Raw genomic sequence first — 21,739 nt, forward strand, 5'->3', positions numbered from 1 at the left:
GGCTCCGTGCCCCAGCAGGAAGCTCTCTGCCTCAGAAGAAACATACTGCCAGGACGCTTGAAGATTTCAAAGCACGCACCTCTTACTCACACAGAGCCATGGGAAGGCCGAACGCTGAGGACCCTTCACGTGTTCCGAGAATCACGTCCAGGCAGCTCAAGTCCATCTCGGACGGTATCTTCTCAGCCCACTGCCCAGCCAGTTTCCCAGCTGTTACCCAGTCTGGAGCCAGCAAAGCCCTCGGGCAGGAGTGACAGCAAAGGGCTAGGACCCAGAAGCCGTGTCCAGGGGTCAGTCTAGAGTGCTGTACAAAGCCCAGGACCATCCACATATCCTGTGTGGTGCAACCTGCTGAGTGGAGACAAAGGCTCAGGGCTGCTCTCATACCCTGATCAGACACTTTACTGAATGTGGTGCAGGGAAAACGTGGACTGATGGCTCCCATGAATGGGGGTGCAGACTGGGGTGAGGAAGGGCCCCGGGATAAGAGTATGGACGGGGTGCAGGCTGGGGTGAGGAAGCAGGAGCAGAGGGGGCTGCGCGGAGCCTGGAGTGCGGGATGAGGGGGCCATGGGCAGGAGGGGAGAGGGCTGCGCGGAGCCTGGATTGCGGGATGAGGGGGCCATGGGCAGGAGGGGAGAGGGCTGGGCGGAGCCTGGAGTGCGGGATGAGGGGGCCGGGGGCAGGAGGGGAGAGGGCTGCGTGGAGCCTGGAGTGCGGGATGAGGGGGCCATGGGCAGGAGGGGAGAGGGCTGCGCGGAGCCTGGATTGCGGGATGAGGGGGCCATGGGCAGGAGGGGAGAGGGCTGGGCGGAGCCTGGATTGCGGGATGAGGGGGCCAGGGGCAGGAGGGGAGAGGGCTGCGCGGAGCCTGGAAATAACGAGCTTCTTACTTTGCCTGCTGTCAAAGGGCAAGACTGGGGCCACGTGGGGTGCGGAGCAGGGACAGCGGCTGGGGGCGATGGAATTACACGTGCATTACCCGCAATGACCACCGAGCGGCACTGTGGAGGCGCTACGGAATTACACGTGCATTACCGCCGGTGACTACCGAGCGGCACTGTTGCTCTGCTAAGGGCCGTTATTTCCGAATAAAAAAGATTGTTCTTAGGGTAGAAATGCCCCATTCCGAACTAAGAACACGCTGGGCGGGGCTATGCCGGGGGGCGGGGCTATGATAGGGGCGGGGCGCGCTGCGACGTGCTCCGGGAGGCCGCACTCTGAGAACTACAAGTCCCAGGATGCGTCGCTCACACTTGGAGTGACACGAGCGCGGGACCAACCGCGTCGCTCCCTGGTCAATGCCCCGTTGTGATGTCACTTCCGCTGCACCCGCCCAACCGAACAGCGCCGGGCCTGCCCTGGCCCTGCAATGGCCGATGGGAGCTGCGGACAGGGGCACTCAGTTTCCCACAAGCCACTGCGGCTACTTTCCCTACTCCCCCTCATCCGGCCCCTCCCCATTGCTGGGCGGGGCTCCTGCCTCAGAGACGGCAGCGTCCGCGACTGATGCCCCGCCCCCACTCGGGAGAGGAGACTCCGCGGCAACCCTTCCCCCCCAAACTCCTCCCCGCCCCGTGCAGTCTGATCCCCCCTCAAACTCCTCCCCGCCCCGTGCAGTCTGATCCCCCCTCAAACTCCTCCCCGCCCCGTGCAGTCTGATCCTCCCCCCCGTGCAGTCTGATCCCCCCCAAACTCCTCCCCCCCCGTGCAGTCTGATCCTCCCCCCCGTGCAGTCCGATCCCCCCCAAACTCCTCCCCCCCCCGTGCAGTCTGATCCCCCCTCAAACTCCTCCCCGCCCCGTGCAGTCTGATCCTCCCCCCCGTGCAGTCTGATCCCCCCCAAACTCCTCCCCGCCCCGTGCAGTCTGATCCTCCCCCCCGTGCAGTCCGATCCCCCCCAAACTCCTCCCCCCCCCGTGCAGTCCGATCCCCCCCAAACTCCTCCCCGCCCCGTGCAGTCCGATCCCCCCCCCCCCCCCAAACTCCTCCCCGCCCCGTGCAGTCCGATCCCCCCCCCAAACTCCTCCCCGCCCCGTGCAGTCCGATCCCCCCCCAAACTCCTCCCCGCCCCGTGCAGTCTGATCCCCCCCAAACTCCTCCCCGCCCCGTGCAGTCTGATCCCCCCAAATTCCTCCCCGCCCCGTGCAGTCTGATCCCCCCAAACTCCTCCCCGCCCCGTGCAGTCTGATCCCCCCCAAACTCCTCCCCGCCCCGTGCAGTCTGATCCCCCCCAAACTCCTCTCCGCCCCGTGCAGTCTGATCCCCCCCAAACTCCTCCCCGCCCCGTGCAGTCTGATCCCCCCCAAACTCCTCCCCGCCCCGTGCAGTCTGATCCCCCCTCAAACTACTCCCCCCCGTGCAGTCTGATCCCCCCCCAAACTCCTCCCCGCCCCGTGCAGTCTGATCCCCCCAAACTCCTCCCCGCCCCGTGCAGTCCGATCCCCCCAAACTCCTCCCCCCCCGTGCAGTCTGATCCCCCCAAACTCCTCCCCCCCGTGCAGTCCGATCCCCCCAAACTCCTCCCCGCCCCGTGCAGTCCGATCCCCCCAAACTCCTCCCCCCCCGTGCAGTCTGATCCCCCCAAACTTCCCCCCCGCCCCGTGCAGTCTGATCCCCCCAAACTTCCCCCCGCCCCGTGCAGTCTGATCCCCCCAAACTCCTCCCCCCCCGTGCAGTCTGATCCCTCCCCCCAAACTCCTCCCCGCCCCGTGCAGTCTGATCCCTCCCCCCAAACTCCTCCCCCCCCCGTGCAGTCTGATCCCCCCAAACTCCTCCCCGCCCCGTGCAGTCTGATCCCTCCCCCCAAACTCCTCCCCGCCCCGTGCAGTCCGATCCCCCCCAAACTCCTCCCCGCCCCGTGCAGTCCGATCCCCCCCAAACTCCTCCCCCCCCCGTGCAGTCTGATCCCCCCAAACTCCTCCCCGCCCCGTGCAGTCTGATCCCTCCCCCCAAACTCCTCCCCGCCCCGTGCAGTCCGATCCCCCCAAACTCCTCCCCCCCGTGCAGTCTGATCTCCCCCAAAACTCCTGCCCGCCCCGTGCAGTCTGATCCTCCCCCCTGTGCAGTGTGATCCCCCCCCAAACTCCTCCCCGCCCCGTGCAGTCTGATCCCCCCTCAAACTACTCCCCCCCGTGCAGTCTGATCCCTCCCCCCAAACTCCTCCCCGCCCCGTGCAGTCTGATCCCTCCCCCCAAACTCCTCCCCGCCCCGTGCAGTCTGATCCCCCCAAACTCCTCCCCCCCCGTGCAGTCCGATCCCCCCAAACTCCTCCCCCCCGTGCAGTCTGATCCCCCCAAACTCCTCCCCCCCCGTGCAGTCCGATCCCCCCAAACTCCTCCCCGCCCCGTGCAGTCCGATCCCCCCAAACTCCTCCCCCCCCGTGCAGTCCGATCCCCCCAAACTCCTCCCCGCCCCGTGCAGTCCGATCCCCCCAAACTCCTCCCCCCCCGTGCAGTCTGATCCCCCCAAACTTCCCCCCCCCCGTGCAGTCTGATCCCCCCAAACTCCTCCCCGCCCCGTGCAGTCTGATCCCTCCCCCCAAACTCCTCCCCGCCCCGTGCAGTCCGATCCCCCCCAAACTCCTCCCCGCCCCGTGCAGTCCGATCCCCCCCAAACTCCTCCCCCCCCCCGTGCAGTCTGATCCCCCCAAACTCCTCCCCGCCCCGTGCAGTCTGATCCCTCCCCCCAAACTCCTCCCCGCCCCGTGCAGTCCGATCCCCCCAAACTCTTCCCTGCCCCGTGCAGTCCGATCCCCCCAAACTCCTCCCCCCCGTGCAGTCTGATCTCCCCCAAAACTCCTGCCCGCCCCGTGCAGTCTGATCCTCCCCCCTGTGCAGTGTGATCCCCCCCAAACTCCTCCCCGCTCCGTGCAGTCCGATCCCCCCCAAACTCTTCCCTGCCCCGTGCAGTCCGATCCCCCCAAACTCCTCCCCGCCCCGTGCAGTCTGATCCCCCCTCAAACTCCTCCCCCCCGTGCAGTATGATCCCCCCCAAACTCCTCCCCGCCCCGTGCAGTCCGATCCCCCCCAAACTCTTCCCCGCCCCGTGCAGTCCGATCCCCCCCAAACTCCTCCCCGCCCCGTGCAGTCCGATCCCCCCCAAACTCCTCCCCGCCCCGTGCAGTCTGATCCCCCCCAAACTCCTCCCCCCGTGCAGTCTGATCCCCCCCAAACTCCTCCCCGCCCCGTGCAGTCCGATCCCCCCAAACTCTTCCCCGCCCCGTGCAGTCTGATCCCCCCAAACTCCTCTCCCCCCGTGCAGTCTGATCCCCCCCAAACTCTTCCCCGCCCCGTGCAGTCCGATCCCCCCCAAACTCTTCCCCGCCCCGTGCAGTCCGATCCCCCCAAACTCCTCCCCGCCCCGTGCAGTCTGAACCCCTCCCCAAACTCCTCCCCGCCCCGTGCAGTCTGATCCTCCCCCCCGTGCAGTCTGATCCCCCCCAAACTCCTCCCCGCTCCGTGCAGTCTGATCCCCCCCAAACTCCTCTCCCCCCCGTGCAGTCTGATCCCCCCCAAACTCCTCCCCGCTCCGTGCAGTCTGATCCCCCCAAACTCCTCTCCCCCCCGTGCAGTCTGATCCCCCCCACACTCCCCTCCGCCCCGTGCAGTCCGATCCCTCCCCAAACTCCTGTCCGCCCCGTGCAGTCTGATCCCCCCCAAAGCTCCTCCCTGCCCCTTGCAGTCTGATCCTCCCCCCCGTGCAGTCTGATCCCCCCAAACTGCTCCCCGCCCCGTGCAGTCCGATCCCCCCCAAACTCCTCTCCGCCCCGTGTAGTCTGATCCCCTCCCCAAACTCCTCTCCGCCCCGTGGAGTCTGATCCTCCCCCCCGTGCAGTCTGATCCCCCCCCAAACTCCTCCCCGCCCCGTGCAGTCTGATCCTCCCCCCCGTGCAGTCTGATCCCCCCCAAACTCCTCCCCGCTCCGTGCAGTCCGATCCCTCCCCAAACTCCTGTCCGCCCCGTGCAGTCTGATCCCCCCCAAAGCTCCTCCCTGCCCCGTGCAGTCTGATCCTCCCCCCCGTGCAGTCTGATCCCCCCCTCAAACTCCTCCCCGCTCCGTGCAGTCTGATCCCCCCCAAAGCTCCTCCCTGCCCCGTGCAGTCTGATCCTCCCCCCCGTGCAGTCTGATCCCCCCCAAAATCCTCCCCGCTCCGTGCAGTCTGATCCCCCCAAACTCCTCCCCGCCCCGTGCAGTCCGATCCCCCCCAAACTCCTCTCCGCCCCGTGTAGTCTGATCCCCTCCCCAAACTCCTCTCCGCCCCGTGGAGTCTGATCCTCCCCCCCGTGCAGTCTGATCCCCCCCCAAACTCCTCCCCGCCCCGTGCAGTCTGATCCTCCCCCCCGTGCAGTCTGATCCCCCCCAAACTCCTCCCCGCTCCGTGCAGTCCGATCCCTCCCCAAACTCCTGTCCGCCCCGTGCAGTCTGATCCCCCCCAAAGCTCCTCCCTGCCCCGTGCAGTCTGATCCTCCCCCCCGTGCAGTCTGATCCCCCCTCAAACTCCTCCCCGCTCCGTGCAGTCTGATCCCCCCCAAAGCTCCTCCCTGCCCCGTGCAGTCTGATCCTCCCCCCCGTGCAGTCTGATCCCCCCAAACTCCTCCCCGCCCCGTGCAGTCCGATCCCCCCCAAACTCCTCTCCGCCCCGTGTAGTCTGATCCCCTCCCCAAACTCCTCTCCGCCCCGTGGAGTCTGATCCTCCCCCCCGTGCAGTCTGATCCCCCCCCAAACTCCTCCCCGCCCCGTGCAGTCTGATCCCCCCCAAACTCCTCCCCGCCCCGTGCAGTCTGATCCCCCCCCCAAACTCCTCCCCCGCGGAGCCTGGTGTGTGGGATGAGGGGGCCGGGGGCAGGAGGGGAGAGGGCTGCGCGGAGCCTGGAAATAACGAGCTTCTTACTTTGCCTGCTGTCAAAGGGCAAGACTCGGGCCACGTGGGGTGCGGAGCAGGGACAGCGGCTGGGGGCGATGGAATTACACGTGCATTACCCGCAATGACCACCGAGCGGCACTGTGGAGGCGCTACGGAATTACACGTGCATTACCGCCGGTGACTACCGAGCGGCACTGTTGCTCTGCTAAGGGCCGTTATTTCCAAATAAAAAAGATTGTTCTTAGGGTAGAAATGCCCCATTCCGAACTAAGACCCTCTGAGCATAGACACTGAATCCATGTCACACAGGAAATGGTATTTCAATGGAAATGTTCTACAGCACAAGCCTTACAAAGTACGTACTCCCCGCAGTCACTCCCAATGGAGTCCCGGGAAGCACTGGGGAGTAACTAACAGCACCTCTATAAGACGTTCAAAATAACGGGCTTGCCTTGTGGATGCTCACGTTATCACTTTTCTTAAGTGATGTATTTCAGAATAACAGGCTTCTTATTTTTTGTGACATGAGAGTTTATTGTTCCAGAATAATGCCATTGTAGAAATTGCTCTTTTTATATGGCAATATTGTGGGTGCTCCACTGTCGCTATTTACAAATAGCTCCTTCCTAGGGCCATTAAAGTAATTACGCTCTAGTGTTTCCTGGAGCTCTAAATCAAGGTAGCACAGCCACTTTAGGGAAGCCTGCCTCAGAGTAATTAAAACCAGCCAAAATATCTGAGAAGCCTTGTATTCTGAAATAGAATATGCTATTCTGAAATGGTAATGGGGAAATGCTAAAACAAGTGTGTAGTGTAGACATACTTTGACTCAAAGTAGCATGTCCTTACTAAGGGAGCCTACCTCTCACAAATTTTGATGCTTCCCTGTTGTGGGAACACACTATTTTGACAAATATTTTCAAATACTTTAACCCCCAAAACACCTTATTTGAAATAATTCCCCAGTGTGAACATAGCCAAACATTACAGCTACAATGTAATGCTTGGCTATTTCCATAGATCCAAGAATCCCAAAATATCAATCCATGCTTTTCTTTCTTCTATTAATAAACCTTTAGATTCTAAAGGATTGGCCCTGCGTGATCTTGTGGGTAAGATCCAAAGTGTAAACTGACCGGGGATTTGTGGCTGGTTCTTTGGGACCGGAAAGACCCGTTCGGGGAAGGTGAGATTGGGTTCTACAACCCCCTCACCTGTGTGCAGGCCCGGGGCTAATTGTGGCACAGGGAGAGCTGGGGTGTCTGAGGGGTTTTGCTCCAATAGATCACGATCTACCAGTAGATGTTGAGGCTCTAAGAGTAGCTCTTCAGCCCTCTCTGAACTGCGTGCGTGCGCAGTACATTTACATTAGATTTCCTCATTTGAGGAGCAGCTACTCACCGAGCAACAACACAGGGGTGTAGCTGCAAGGAATGGTGGGAGCTGGGAGGTCTGGAGGACTGAAACACCCCAGCCAGCTGACTGTGGCTTTCAGCAGAAAGACGCTGCCCCGCGCTCCAGCTGATCGGCGGCTTCTCCTCTGCCCCTGCCCACGTGGAGCTTGGTGCACCCTGCCTGAGCGCCACGACCAGCTCTCCGGGCAGCCGCTTCTCTTCACTCCAGCCTGGCTGCCCTGCGGTCAGTCCGGAGGGAGCGCGGGTCGGAGGCTTCCCTCCACCGCTGGTGTAGGGAACTCCCTGCCCCCAACCTTGTTTCCTGTCCTCTGCCCCAAACCTGTCCCCCGGCCCCTCCCCCTCCCTCCTGCCCCCCGAGTGCCAAGGCCCCCCCCCGGCCCCTCACCCCCTCCTGCCCCCCCAGTGCCAAGCACCCCCCCGACCCCCTCCCCCTCCTACCCCCCCAGTGCCAAGCATCCCCCGGCCCCCCACCCCCTCCTGCCCCCCCAGTGCCAAGCACCCCCCCACCCCTCACCCCCTCCTGCCCCCCCCAGTGCCAAGCATCCCCCCGGCCCCCCTCCCCCTCCTGCCCTCCCAGTGCCAAGCACCCCCCACCCCTCACCCCCTCCTGCCCCCCCCAGTGCCAAGCATCCCCCCGGCCCCCCTCCCCCTCCTGCCCCCCCAGTGCCAAGCACCCCCCGGCCCCCCTCCCCCTCCTGCCCCCCCAGTGCCAAGCATCCCCCGGCCCCTCACCCCCTCCTGCCCCCCCCCAGTGCCAAGCATCCCCCCGGCCCCCCTCCCCCTCCTGCCCCCCCACTGCCAAGCACCCCCCCGGCCCCTCACCCCCTCCTGCCCCCCCAGTGCCAAGCACCCCCCAGCCCCTCACCCCCTCCTGCCCCCCCAGTGCCAAGCACCAAGCCCCTCTAGGATACAAGAATCCAATTATCCCCTGAAGAAAAGTGATTTTGATTCCAACCAGACTTGGACTCGACCTGACAGAGCGACTGTGGAAAGCAAAATCACCAGAGAGCAGTCCCCGGAGGAAAGCTGAGATGGCAGAGGGGGGCCTGGATGCCAACAGAGCACTTCAGACCAAACCCACCCACGAGATACACGGGAAATACCCTGGACGCAGCTGGGTCTGCTTAGTTCCCGTTCCCTACTCCCAGCCCCTCTCCGCTCAGTCCACTCCCTGCTCCCCATTCCTCAGGGACACGGCGTCCTGCCTGGGTTTCCATCGCCCTGTGCCTCCCGACTCCTGGTTTCTCTCCCGCACCGCGAGCAGGCAGGGAACCTAGACCCAGTTCAGATTTCAACCCACTGTCCGGAGTGTTTCTCCTGGCCCCCTGGCCAGCACCTTAAAATCCAAAGTAGCAGCAATACTAAATGGCAAAGTGGAGATTTTACTGGTAGAACATAACTAAAAAACCCAAACCAAACCAAACCGCCCCACAAGGAGAAGACAGACACACAGGGTACGTCTACACTACAGCGCTAATTCAAACTAACTTAGTTTGAATTAGTTAATTCGAACTAAGCTAATTCAAACTAACGGATCCAGACTAAAAAACTAGTTTGAATTAGCGTTTTGCTAATTCGAACTAGCATGTCCACATTAAGTGGACCCTGAACTGGGGTTAAGGATGGCCGGAAGCAGTGCCGGCAGGGCATCAGATGAGGACTTAGAGCGTGGAGCTGCTGTCTCAGGCTAGCCGAGGGCTGTGTTTAAAGGGACCCGACCCCCACCCCGGACAGACATTTCTCAGGGGTGCCCCGCTTGCAAAGCAGTCCTGGCTTGGAGTACCCTGAGTGCCCACACTGGGCACATCACAACACTCGGCCATCAGACCGGCTGCACTTGCCGCAGGCTGCCATCTGGGGAGAGGGGGCAATTGGGGGGCTGCAGGAGAGCTTCCACCCCCAGAAGCCCGCAGAGCCAGCCCAGTCCTCCCCATCGGGGACTCGTACCCCATTCCTCCCTCACCTCCTTCCACTTACCCCTCCCTAGCCCCCCTTCCTGATGTACAAAATAAAGGACACGTGTTCAAAAATAGAATCTCTCTTTATTGAACAAAACTGGGGGAGACTGGGAAAAGGAGGTGGGAGAGGGGAAGAGAGAGGGTGAGAGAGGGGAGGGCAACTACAATGAACAGAGGTTTGGAAGAGGTCCCATATGAAGAGAGGCTAAAGAGACTGGGACTTTTCAGTTTAGAAAAGAGGAGACTGAGGGGGGACAGGAAAGAGTTCTCTAAAAGCAGGAGTGGGGTGGAGGGGGTGCATCAAGAAAAGTTCTTCATTAGTTCTCATAATAGAAGGACTAGAGGACACCAAAGGAAAGGAATGGGTAGCAGGCTTCAAACTAGTAACAGAAAGTTGTTCTTCACAAAGCAAAGAGTCAACCTGTGGAACTCCTTGCTGCAGGAGGCTGTGAAGGCTAGAACTAGAACAGAGTTTAAAGGGAAGTGAGATCAAGTCATGGAGGTTGGGTCCATGGAGTGCTATTAGCCAGGGGGTAGGAGTGGTGTCTCTGCCCAAGGTTTGTGGCAGGCTGGAGAGGGATGGCATGAGACAAATGGCTTGGTCACCGTCTTCGGTCCATCCCCTCCAGGGTCCCTAGGATTGGCCGCTGTCGGCAGACAGGATACTGGGCTAGATGGACCTTTGGTCTGACCCAGGACGGCCATTGTAAGCTCAGGGCTCAGGGTCGAGGGTCTCACTGGACCACCTTGATTTTCATGTACACCTGCTCCTGGGTGGCCAGGCTGGCAGCTCTCCTGCCCTAGACGGCCACTTTCCTGTGCCTAGTGTGGAGATCGTGGACGAGGTCCACGATGTCCGCACTAGACCAGGTGGGTGCCCGCCTCTTGCGGTCTTGGGCAAGCTCCCGGGAGCCGCCAGCCTGGTCCCGGGAAGAGGGGGAGGGCTGGGGAGCATTGGGTGGGTGGCTCGAGCCGTGCCAGGTGCAGGGTCTGCTGGCTGGGTGCTGACAGGCTTGCACCTGGCACGGGCACCATAGCCAGCCTGTGCCCCTTTAAGGGGTCCGGGGCCGGGAGGGGGGCAATAGAGTTTCCCTGGTGTTGGCCAGAGTGGCCACCAGGGAAAGCTGGGGAGGGCTAGCCTCCCACTAGTTCGAATTCAGGGGCTACACAGCCCTTAATTCGAACTAGCTAGTTCGAACTAGGCTTAGTCCTCGTGCAATGAGGTTTACCTAGTTCGAACTAAGCGCTCAGCTAGTTCCAATTAAGTTCGAACTAACGGAGCGCTAGTGTAGCGCCTATGAAAGTTAATTCGAACTAACGTCTGTTAGTTTGAATTAACTTTGTAGTGTAGACATACCCTCAGAGTTTAACTATTTAGAAAGAGCAACAGTAGAATGGATCAAGGCAAGAGAAATGTGAGACCCTGAGCGAGCACAGGAACAGGCAGATATTAGGAAGCTCTGACTGGGGGAAGAATGTGCCAAACCAAAGAACATGGCCTTCTGTGTTTTAAAACGTATTTCCACCTACATCTTCACATCATTTATTTAGTTGGTTATGAAAATAATCTGCAACACCGAGTGCTTTCTACTTATCAAAATAAATAATTCATATCAAATGTCACCAAAACAGTCACTAAAAACTAAGCGATGAATCAAAGTTCCTATTTTGTATTGCAGACACAACTAGCATTTGTAAAACTCGTTGAGACTGAATCCCTCTCCTTGAGAGGGGGCGTTAATGCAGTCTGCCATGCCACTTCTCACTGTGCATGAGGATATTGTGAGCATGTGGTTTTTCTTGCACAGAAATGAATCCTAGGTGGTAAGGATTTTCATCACCTATTTAAACACTGGACAAAATAGTTTCTCTCTCTCAATCTACAACCCTGTCAGCAGTAAAAGAATGAGTATTTGTCCTGCCATATTGTTGCCTATCTCGTCTGTATTTGCAGTGGATTAAATGGCTCATTGCACTCATTTGAACTTTGTGGATGGCATCCAGGTTTGCTTGACTATTTATTACAGACGGGGTTTTGGTGAGAAAACCACAGTATGTCCTGACGTGAAAGGCTCTCCATTAAAGCCTCCGGCTTATTCCGCTGAAAAAGACGTGAGCCAAGTAATTCTGTACCAAGTGTGTGATATTAACAAGAGAATACAGTGCTTGGCAGTGGGGGTTCCTTTCCTATGCGCTCAGATGTACATGAGTGGGGCACCCTGGATCTCACTGTGGAGCTGTCAGTCTTGAGCCAATTAGCAGGGCTGTGATGGACAGGAGGAGGCTGACCAGCACCCAGTGACTTAGGGGTTACACTCAGGTACCTAGCAAAGGTGTTGGCCGGGGGCTGAGAGAACCAATCGAGATAGAGGGATGAAATATGAAACGTAGAAGATTCCTTGCCTGCTTTCTTTGTATGGGAGAGAAAACCCAGGAGTCGAGACACAGAATGATTCAAACCCAGACAGGCCGGCCACGCCTCCAGGGAATTCAGGGTATGGGAGTGGACTGAACCAAGACAAGATTGGAAGTAAGTAAAGGGGGGGTGTGACAGGGCGCCTGCCCTGCACTGGCCCTTTAATACTCGGACTCCGTCCCGGAGCCGGGGCTAGCAGAGAGGAGGCCAGCGGGAGTTAGTTAGGGCTAGAGAGAACCCAGCTGGCAAAGACCCAGGACTGCACGAATGGCTGGTAGAAGCCAGCTGAACCTATTAGGGCGTGGGAGAGCCCAGCTGGCTCGTATATATAAAGAAGCCCAGGTTGCTCAAGGAGGGGGAGAGAGGCCAGTGAGGGGCTGGCTGTGGAGGAAGCAGGAGCTCCCAGGAGGGAGACCTGCTGGGGCTAGCCAGCTAGAGCTGGGAGAAGGCCAGCTAAGGCTACCCTGATGAGGGGCTGGAGGAAAGGCCCGGGCGTGGAGACAGGTGGCAGCCTGGCTTAGGTAAGCGGTGCCACGGAGATAAGCCCAGATGCCTATGATGAGCAACCCATACAGACTGTATTCTGCCCTGAGATGGGCTATATGAAGACAGTCAGGGGGCACTGAGGCGCACGGGGGTGCGGACCCCCTGACAGATGGTGGAGAATGTGGATAGTATAACCCCACCCTGACAGAAAAGGGGTTTATTGCGAGTGAATAGTGGTCGGTAGACCACAGGACTGGAACGGGGAGTTGGGGGGGGGAAAAAAAAAAAAAGTGGATGATGAATAAGTATTGGAGGGCCTGGGAGGCCCTACAGGCGGGGCCATGGGAAAAGGGGAGCAGGCCACGACAAAGGGGTGACCTCGAGCTCCATAGCAAACCAGGCTCCAAGCGTTGGGGGCTGGGGCCGCGCCTGAGAACTTGTTTTGCCTGTGGGCACAGGGGACACCTGAGGAGGGAGTGCCCCTACGGGGTGGGAGCCAGGAGGCCCCCCCCAGCTAATAGGGATAAAGGGAGAGCAGCCCCTGTGAAGACAACAGGGGAGGCGCGGACATGTTGGGCCTGCGGGAAGCCGGGCCACATTCGGAGGCTGTGCCCTGAGAGGACCTGGGGAAGGTGGCGGCAACCAACCACCAGGGAAAGGACTCAGAACCACCGACCCGGGATGGTAAGAGAAACTAGGAGACGGGCGGAAGGCGGTTTGGGCCCGGGCGAAACCAACGCGCAAGGGAGCCCAGACTGGGGTCCTACCCCGCAGCGTGAGGGGCGGGGACCATCAAGCGGCCAGCGAAGGTACGACCCCCACACAGAGGGTGCGTATGGACAGGTGATGGCTGCTGACCTACGGGCAAGACTGCGGGACGGGACAAAGATCACCCGACAGGTATGGCTAGAGGGGAGGCCAGTGACCGCCCTGGTAGATTCGGGGTGCAGCCAGACAATGGTACGATCCGAGCTGGTCCCAGAGTGGGAGGCGGCCGGGGGATCCATATCAATGCAATGCATCCATGGGGATGTTAGCACCTACCCCACGGGTTGGGTCCGGTTGTCGGATGGGGTAGATGAGGTGATCTGCAGGGTAGCGTTGGCCCCAAAGCTGGTGTACCCAGTGCTACTGGGCCGGGACTGGCCGGGTTTCAGACGCATCCTGCGAGACTGGGAGAAGCAGGGGCCACCATCACCAGCAGGGACGGAAGGCCGGGAAAGGGGAGCACCCCAAGGTCCCGAGGAGGAACCGGGCCCGGAGAAAATCCTCAGTTCGGAGGAAATAGGAGGGGATGAGGACTTCATGAGAGACCAACGGGAAGATCCCTCCTTAACCCATGCCTGGGAACAAGGGGCAAGAGAGACTGGGGACCCCAGTACGGGGGCAGCTGTTCGACCAACACCGCGATTCGAGGTAAGAGCCGATCGACTATACCGGATCGCCCGGTCGACCGACGGGCAGACAGAGGTTAGCCAGTTGTTGGTTCCCGCTCGGTATCGGAGGCAGGTATTAGACCTAGCACATGCGAACCCCTGGGCTGGACATTTGGGGCGAGAGAAGACCCTACAACGCATAATGCAGCGGTTCTTTTGGCCTGGGATTTATAAAGAGGTCAGAGACTTCTGTGAGTCCTGCCCTGACTGCCAACGGACGGCTCAGGGAGGAGTGCCGAAAGCCCCTCTAGTCCCTCTTCCCGTGGTGGAGGTGCCATTTGACAGGGTGGCTTTAGATCTGGTAGGTCCCCTGGAGAGGTCCCGACGGGGGCACCAGTATATACTGGTCATAATCGACTATGCCACCCGATACCCTGAGGCGGTCCCCCTTAAGAACACATTGGCGGCGACGCTGGCGCGTGAATTGGTACAGGTATTCTCCCGGGTGGGACTCCCCAGGGAGATACTAACTGACCAAGGGACCAATGTGACTTCCAAACTGATGGCGGAGCTTTGCCGTCTCTTAAACATTAAGACCCTGCGTACCTCAGTTTACCACCCGCAAACAGATGGACTTGTTGAACGTTTCAATAAGACATTAAAAAGTATGTTGCGGCGGTTTGTGGAGCTCGACCCAAAGGATTGGGACTTATTACTACCGGCACTGTTGTTTGCGGTACGAGAGGTGCCCCAAGCCTCAACGGGATTCTCTCCATTTGAGTTGCTTTACGGCCGCCAACCCCGGGGGATCCTGGACTTATTGCGGGAGAACTGGGAGGAACAGGATTCCAGGGTGACGGGTACAGTGCCCTATATCTTGGACTTGCAAAGGCGACTCCGGACTGTAGGGGAGCTAGCTAGGGAGAACCTCCTTCAGGCCCAAAATAAGCAAGCCCAGTATTATGACAGGGGCGCCAAACCCAGGACATTCCAACCGGGGGACAGGGTACTCCTGCTATTACCGGCGCCAGACTCAAAATTGTTGGCCAAATGGCAAGGGCCCTTTGAGGTTCTACGGCAGGTAGGCCCAGTGGATTATGAAATCAAATTATCGGGAAAACGAAAGGACAAACAAATTTATCACGTCAATTTACTAAAGAAGTGGAACGCCCGAGAGGGTATGCTTATTACCTTACAGCCACCAGAACCGGAACTCGGACCCTGGGGAGGCGACTTGAAGGCAGAAGGGACAGCGCACATTGGGGCCGAACTGACGGAAGAACAGCAGAAGGAGCTGAACTCCCTCCTTCGGGATTTTGACCAGGTCCTAACCACACAACCGGGTAAGACCCCCTTGATGAGTCACCACATTGCGACAACCCCAGGTAAGAAGATCCGGGACCACATACGACCCCTGCCCCGGAAAATGTGGAGGCCAGTTCAGGAGGAGCTGCAGCGGATGCTGCAAATGGGGGTGATCAGGGAATCTAAGAGTGAGTGGCGTAGCCCCATTGTATTGGTGCCTAAACCCGACGGCACTATACGATTTTGCATAGACTTTCGGAAGATTAATGCAATCTCGCGATTTGATGCGTATCCTATGCCACGAGTAAACGAACTGCTGGAGCGGCTGGGCAAGGCCCACTACATATCTACACTAGACCTAACCAAAGGCTACTGGCAGATTCCCCTGACACCCGCCTCAGAGAGCAAGACCGCGTTTGCCACGCCTTTTGGCCTGTTTCAATTCAACACCATGCCTTTCGGATTGAATGGGGCGGCAGCAACGTTCCAGAGGCTAATGGACAGGGTACTACAAGAACACCGTGAGTATGCGGCCGCATACATTGATGACATTGTCATTTTTAGTGAAAGCTGGACGGAACATCTGCGGCATTTGAAGGCGGTCCTTGAGGCGCTGGCCTCGGCCAAGCTCACGGCTAACCCAAGTAAGTGCCATTTTGGACAAAGAGAGGTGTCCTACCTAGGCTACCGGGTGGGGCGGGGAAGGATAAAACCCCAGGTGGACAAGGTGCAAGCCCTGCGAGATTATAAAGCCCCCACCACAAAAAGGCAAGTCCGCCAGTTTCTGGGTCTAGCCGGATATTACCGGAGATTTATACCCAATTTCGCCACGATTGCAGCGCCCTTGACAGATCTGACCCAGAATACAAGACCCCAAAGAGTCCAGTGGACCTCGCAGTGCGAAAATGCGTTTAGAGCGTTAAAATACCAACTGACGCAGTCACCGGTTCTCCATCAACCCGATTTTACAAAACCGTTTGTAGTACAGACAGATGCGTCAGATAGAGGGATCGGAGCGGTACTGTCGCAGGAGCAGGAAGGGGAGGAACACCCCATCCTGTATTTAAGCAGAAAGTTACTCCCACGGGAACAACAGTATGCCACGATTGAAAAGGAGGCCCTAGCAGCTAAGTGGGCGATAGAGACCCTGCGCTATTACCTGCTAGGGGGAACCTTCACACTAGTAACGGACCATGCGCCATTACGATGGCTGCAGACAATGAAGGAGACCAACCCTAGGATTATGAGGTGGTATTTGGCCTTACAACCATATAAGTTTGAGGTCTGCCACAGACCGGGGAAAGCCCATAACAACGCAGATTTTTTTTCTAGGTCCATAGGGACTAACGAGCTGGCGGGAAGGGCTGGAGTGCTGGAAAAGGGGGTGAGCAATGGGGCATTGCCGCCCCACACTAACATTGACGGGGTGGCCCTCTGGGGAGTGCGCCAGCCAACACTCCGACATTGTGGGGCGTGCTCTGAGGCAGCGAGGGCAGACCTGGCGGTGGTGGGGCCAGGAGGAGAAACCAGACCCCCAGTGAGGGCATAGGAGAGGCCGGGCGGAGGCCGGCCAAAGAAGGGAAGCTTGGCCCGAAGGGGAAGGTTTGTGACAGGGCACCTGCCCTGCACTGGCCCTTTAATACTCGGACTCCGGCCCGGAGCCGGGGCTAGCAGAGAGGAGGCCAGCGGGAGTTAGTTAGGGCTAGAGAGAACCCAGCTGGCAAAGACCCAGGACTGCACGAATGGCTGGTAGAAGCCAGCTGAACCTATTAGGGCGTGGGAGAGCCCAGCTGGCAAGGATCCAGGACTGCATGAATGGCTGAGAGAAGCCAGCTGAACCCATTAGGGCGAGTATGAGCACAGCTGGCTCGTATATATAAAGAAGCCCAGGTTGCTCAAGGAGGGGGAGAGAGGCCAGTGAGGGGCTGGCTGTGGAGGAAGCAGGAGCTCCCAGGAGGGAGACCTGCTGGGGCTAGCCAGCTAGAGCTGGGAGAAGGCCAGCTAAGGCTACCCTGATGAGGGGCTGGAGGAAAGGCCCGGGCGTGGAGACAGGTGGCAGCCTGGCTTAGGTAAGCGGTGCCACGGAGATAAGCCCAGATGCCTATGATGAGCAACCCATACAGACTGTATTCTGCCCTGAGATGGGCTATATGAAGACAGTCAGGGGGCACTGAGGCGCACGGGGGTGCGGACCCCCTGACGGGGAAAGTCAATCTAGTCACATTCAGGGTAATTTTTCTTTAGTTTGTGGTTTGGTTTGAACTGCTCTATGTGAATTTACGCCTCCTCTCCCCATTTCCCATTAGCACTGTGCCCAGAGACTTTTCTAACACAAAACACTTCTAAGGTGATGATTTCACTCTGCTGCCCTGGAAGGTCTGTCTGTGCAGGCCTCAGGCTGACAGGTCGGCTACTAGGGACTGCAGCTTGTTTTCCTCTTTTCAAGCTCTTTTGGGACAAAAGAGCTTGGGGTGCCCCTGGGCCTGGGTTCAAGTGCTCACCCCTGAGTTTTAGGGATAAAAATCACTCGGTGGCAGCGATTCCCCAAAACCTTGTCTGTGATTCTGGGGGTAGGGTTTTGTAAGCAACGCCTGCAAAGGCAAATGCTTTTTTTCTTTTCTTTTTGAGCTTTGCAGTCCCCCATCTTCGGCACTAGGAGTGCGAGAGTGGGGACCAGCCCCGACAAGGGGTCTGATCACAGAGCTCGACAATCTGTGTCATCTACTCACCCGTGGCGAGTACATTATGTCCCGGAAGAGCCAGGCGCATGCGCAGAACGCTGGACAGCGTGGCTGGCGAGCGGGACTCGCTGTGGCTCGGCGAGCCCTGCGGATAAGATATGGTATATGGTGCAGAAGGGGAGGGATTAGAGAATGATGGGGTAGGGATAGGCAGGGTGGAGAGGGGAGGGGTGCTGAGCTGCCTTCCTGGTGCTCCAGAGAGGGGCCAGGACCTGTGCACTCTCGCACCCTCCCCTGTGCTCGGGGGGGGGGGGGGGAGGTGGCAGAAGGCAGGAGCTGCATGGCCTCCCTCATCCCCAGTGCTCCTGGGAGGTGGGAACTGTGAGCCCTCTTCCCTCCTTGCACCGCCAGCCCCCTCACACACACCCTCGGCTGAGACCCCGTACCACCAGCCCCTCACTTACCCCTTCCACCAAGACCCCGCACTCCCAGCCTGCTCCTGCCCCCTCCCCTCTGGCCAGACACCTACCCCCACAGAGAGGGGGGTCAGTGAGCGTTGTGAGCAGGAGGCACAGCCCCCTAGTATCTATCAAGAATGTTATGCTCAATTATCAAATGTTACAGAAAAATGGACCCAACTTAGCCCCCAAACCCTCATGCACTGGGAGGAGTTTGAGACGAGGGTTGGTCATTCAGCAGTTCAAAGAGGTAACGTTAACCAACAAATCACGTAGTCTGGCAATAACAGTTCACAAATGATTTCTTAGCAAATGAAGGGAACTGAGGAGGAGTCGTCACCAGGAAAGATCATTCTGATGGCCTGGGTTTATATTTATGGGGTTTTATTTAACATATTTTTACCCCGCTTCTCTATTTAAAATATTTGAGGTGGCTTACAAAATGTAAAACACAACATAAATATATTCATAAAATTAAAATAGAAGACCCCAGAGGGACATAAGACCAGTTAAGACATCACGAGGAGGAGGAACAAACACACAGACAGACTCAAACATCCAGAAAAGCACGAGTAAAAAGGGTGGCTTTACCTTGATGCTGAAACAATGCTCATGTTGGCGCCATGCGAACATCCCGAGGAAGAGAATTCCACAGCCTGGGAGCAAGCTGAGAAGGCCCTGCTCCACGTAGCTGGTAATCTTATCTCTGTAAATGGAGGAACATGAAACAGAGCCTTCCCAGCTGATCTCATTCCCCAGGCAGGTTCATATGGGAGACGATGGTCCTTCAGATGTCCTGGACCCAACCTGTTTAGGGCTTTGTAGGTCATAACCCAGAGCTTAAATAGTGCCTAGAAACATACTGGAAGGCAGTGCAGCTGCTGGAGCACTGCTTTAACGTGCTCTGTATAACGAGTGTTAGTTAAAACTCGAGCAGCCGCATTCTCGACCAGCTGAAGTTTCCAAAGGCTCTTCAGAGGCAGCCCCACAAAGCGCATTGCAATAATCCAGCTGGGATGTAACAAGAGCATGGATCCCTGTGGCCAACTCATGCTTGCTCAGGAAGGGTCCCACAGGCAGGGTTGCAGACGAAGCTGCCCAGAAGTACTTCTGGCCGCTGAACAGGTTCACCTTTCAAGCACGGGGAAGAGAATATTTGTATACAGACTGGCTACCCTATATTGGTATAGAAGGGTACAGCTTGCTCAGGAAGGGTAGGCAGGGAAAAAAGGGAGGAGGTGTTACCTTAAATATTAAAAATGTACACACTGGGACTGAGGTGGAGATGGACATAAGAAACAGATGTATTGAGAGTCTCTGGGTTATGTTAAAAGGGGTAAAAAGCAAGGGTGATGTCATGCTAGGGGATACTACAGACCACCTACCAGGCAGAAGAGGTGGATGAGACTTTTCTTAAACAATCAACAAAATCATCAAAAGTGCAAGATTTGGTGGTGATGGGGGACTTCAACTATCCAGACATATGTTGAGAAACTAACAGCGGGGCACAGACTATCCAATAAGTTCTTGGACTGCATTGGAGACAATTTTTTATTTCAGAAGGTTGAGAAAGTTACTAGTGGGGAAGCTGTTCTTGATTTCTGGTTAAAAGTTTGAAAGTGCAAGGCAGGTTGGGTGAAAGTGATCATGAAATCAGAGTTCATGATTCTAAAGAATGATAGAAGCGAGAATAGCAAAATAGAGACAATGGATTTCAGAAAGACAGATTTCAGAAAACACAGAGAGCTGGTAGGTGAGGTCCCATTGGAAGCAAGACTAAGAGGATAAACAACTGAAGAGAGTTGGCAGTGTCTCAAAGGGACATTGCTAAGGCTCCAAAAGAAAACTATTCTGCTGTGTAGAAAAGACAGAAAGAATGGCAGGAAACTACCTTGGATCAACCAGGAGATCTTACACGATCTAAAAATAAAAAAGCAGTCATATAAAAAGTGGAAACTAGGTCAAATTACAAAGGATGAATATAAACAAACAACAATTATGCAGGGGCAAGATTAAAAAGACAAAGGCACAAAATGAGTCTAGCTAGAGACATAAAGGGTAACAAGAAGAAATCCTACAAATATATTAGAAGCAAGAGGAAGACCAAGGACAAGATAGGCTCACTGCTCAATGAGGAGGGAGAAACAATCACAGGAACCTTGGCAATGTCAGAGGTGTTTAATGACTTTTTTGTTTCAGCTTTCACCAAGAAGTTCGATGAAGGAGTGCCTAACATAGTGAATGCTAGTGGAAATGGGGAAGGTTTAGAAGTTAAAATAAAATAAAACAAGTTAAAAATTACTTAGAAAAGCTACATGTCTGCAAGTCACTGAGAGAGGACATGAGAGCAGTTTTCAGGTATCTAAAAGACTGTTACAAGGAGGAGGGAGAAAACATGTTCATCTTGGCCTCTGAGGATAGAACAAGAAGCAATGGGCTTAAACTGCAGCAAGGGAGGTTTAGGTTGGACATTAGGAAAAAGTTCCTACCTGTCAGGGTGGTCAAACACTGGAATAAATTGCCCAGGGAGGTTGTGGAATCTCCAGCACTGGAGATATTTAAAAGAAGGTTGGATAGACACCTGTCAGGGATGATACAGTGCTTGGTCCTGCCGTGAGCGCAGGGCACTGCACTTAATGAAGACTAAACAAAGCTTTCATTGAAATGAATGTGAAAGCGATTGCAATTCATGAGGAAAGGGATGAAGTGTGAAGGCTTCATGACCTTTAACAAGCATTTTACAGCTGTTTGAAGAATTTAATTGAAATATAGCAACAATAAATTGTCTCCCCATAATTTCCCCACAAATATCCTTGCTTTTGCTATCTAATTTTGAGGTGGTAGGCCTTCTGCAGTTAAGAATGTAATTGGTCTATAATCCTTCCCAATCAACCAGAATCCAAGACAACCACCATTTCTCCTCATTCCATTGCCATGAAGCTGAAGGTGTCACCCCAATGAAGGATTCAAGTGTGTATCTATTTCTTACAATATATCATAGAATCATAGAATAATAGGACTGGAAGGGACCTCGAGAGGTCATTGAGTCCAGCCCCCCGCCCTCAAGGCAGGATCAAGCTCCGTCTACACCATCCCTGACAGATGTCTATCTAACCTGTTCTTAAATATCTCCAGAGAGGGAGATTCCACCACCTCCCTTGGCAATTTATTCCAATATTTGACCACCCTGACAGTTAGGAATGTTTTCCTAATGTCCAATCTAAACCTCCCCTGCTGCACTTTAAGCCCATTACTCCGTGTCCTGTCCTCAGAAACCAAGAGGAACAAATTTTCGCCTTCCTCCTTTTGACACCCTTTTAGATATTTGAAAACCGCTATCATGTCCCCCCTTAATCTTCTTTTTTCCAAACTAAACAAGCCCAGTTCATGAAGCCTGGCTTCATAGGTCATGTTCTCTAAACCTTTAATCATTCTTGTCGCTCTTCTCTGTACCCTTTCCAATTTCTCCACATCTTTCTTGAAATGTGGCGCCCAGAACTGGACACAGTACTCCAGCTGAGGCCTAACTAGTGCAGAGTAGAGCGGCAGAATGACTTCACGAGTTTTGCTTACAACACACCTGTTGATACAACCTAGAATCATATTTGCTTTTTTTGCAACAGCATCACACTGTTGACTCATATTCAACTTGTGGTCCACTATGACCCCTAGATCCCTTTCCGCCATGCTCCTTCCTAGACAGTCGCTTCCCATCTTGTATGTATGGAACTGATTGTTCCTTCCTAAGTGGAGCACTTAGCATTTCTCTTTATTAAAC

The sequence above is a fragment of the Pelodiscus sinensis genome, chromosome 27 (assembly GCF_052426305.1).
Source record: "Pelodiscus sinensis isolate ZL-2025 chromosome 27, ASM5242630v1, whole genome shotgun sequence".
NCBI lineage: Eukaryota > Metazoa > Chordata > Testudines > Trionychidae > Pelodiscus > Pelodiscus sinensis.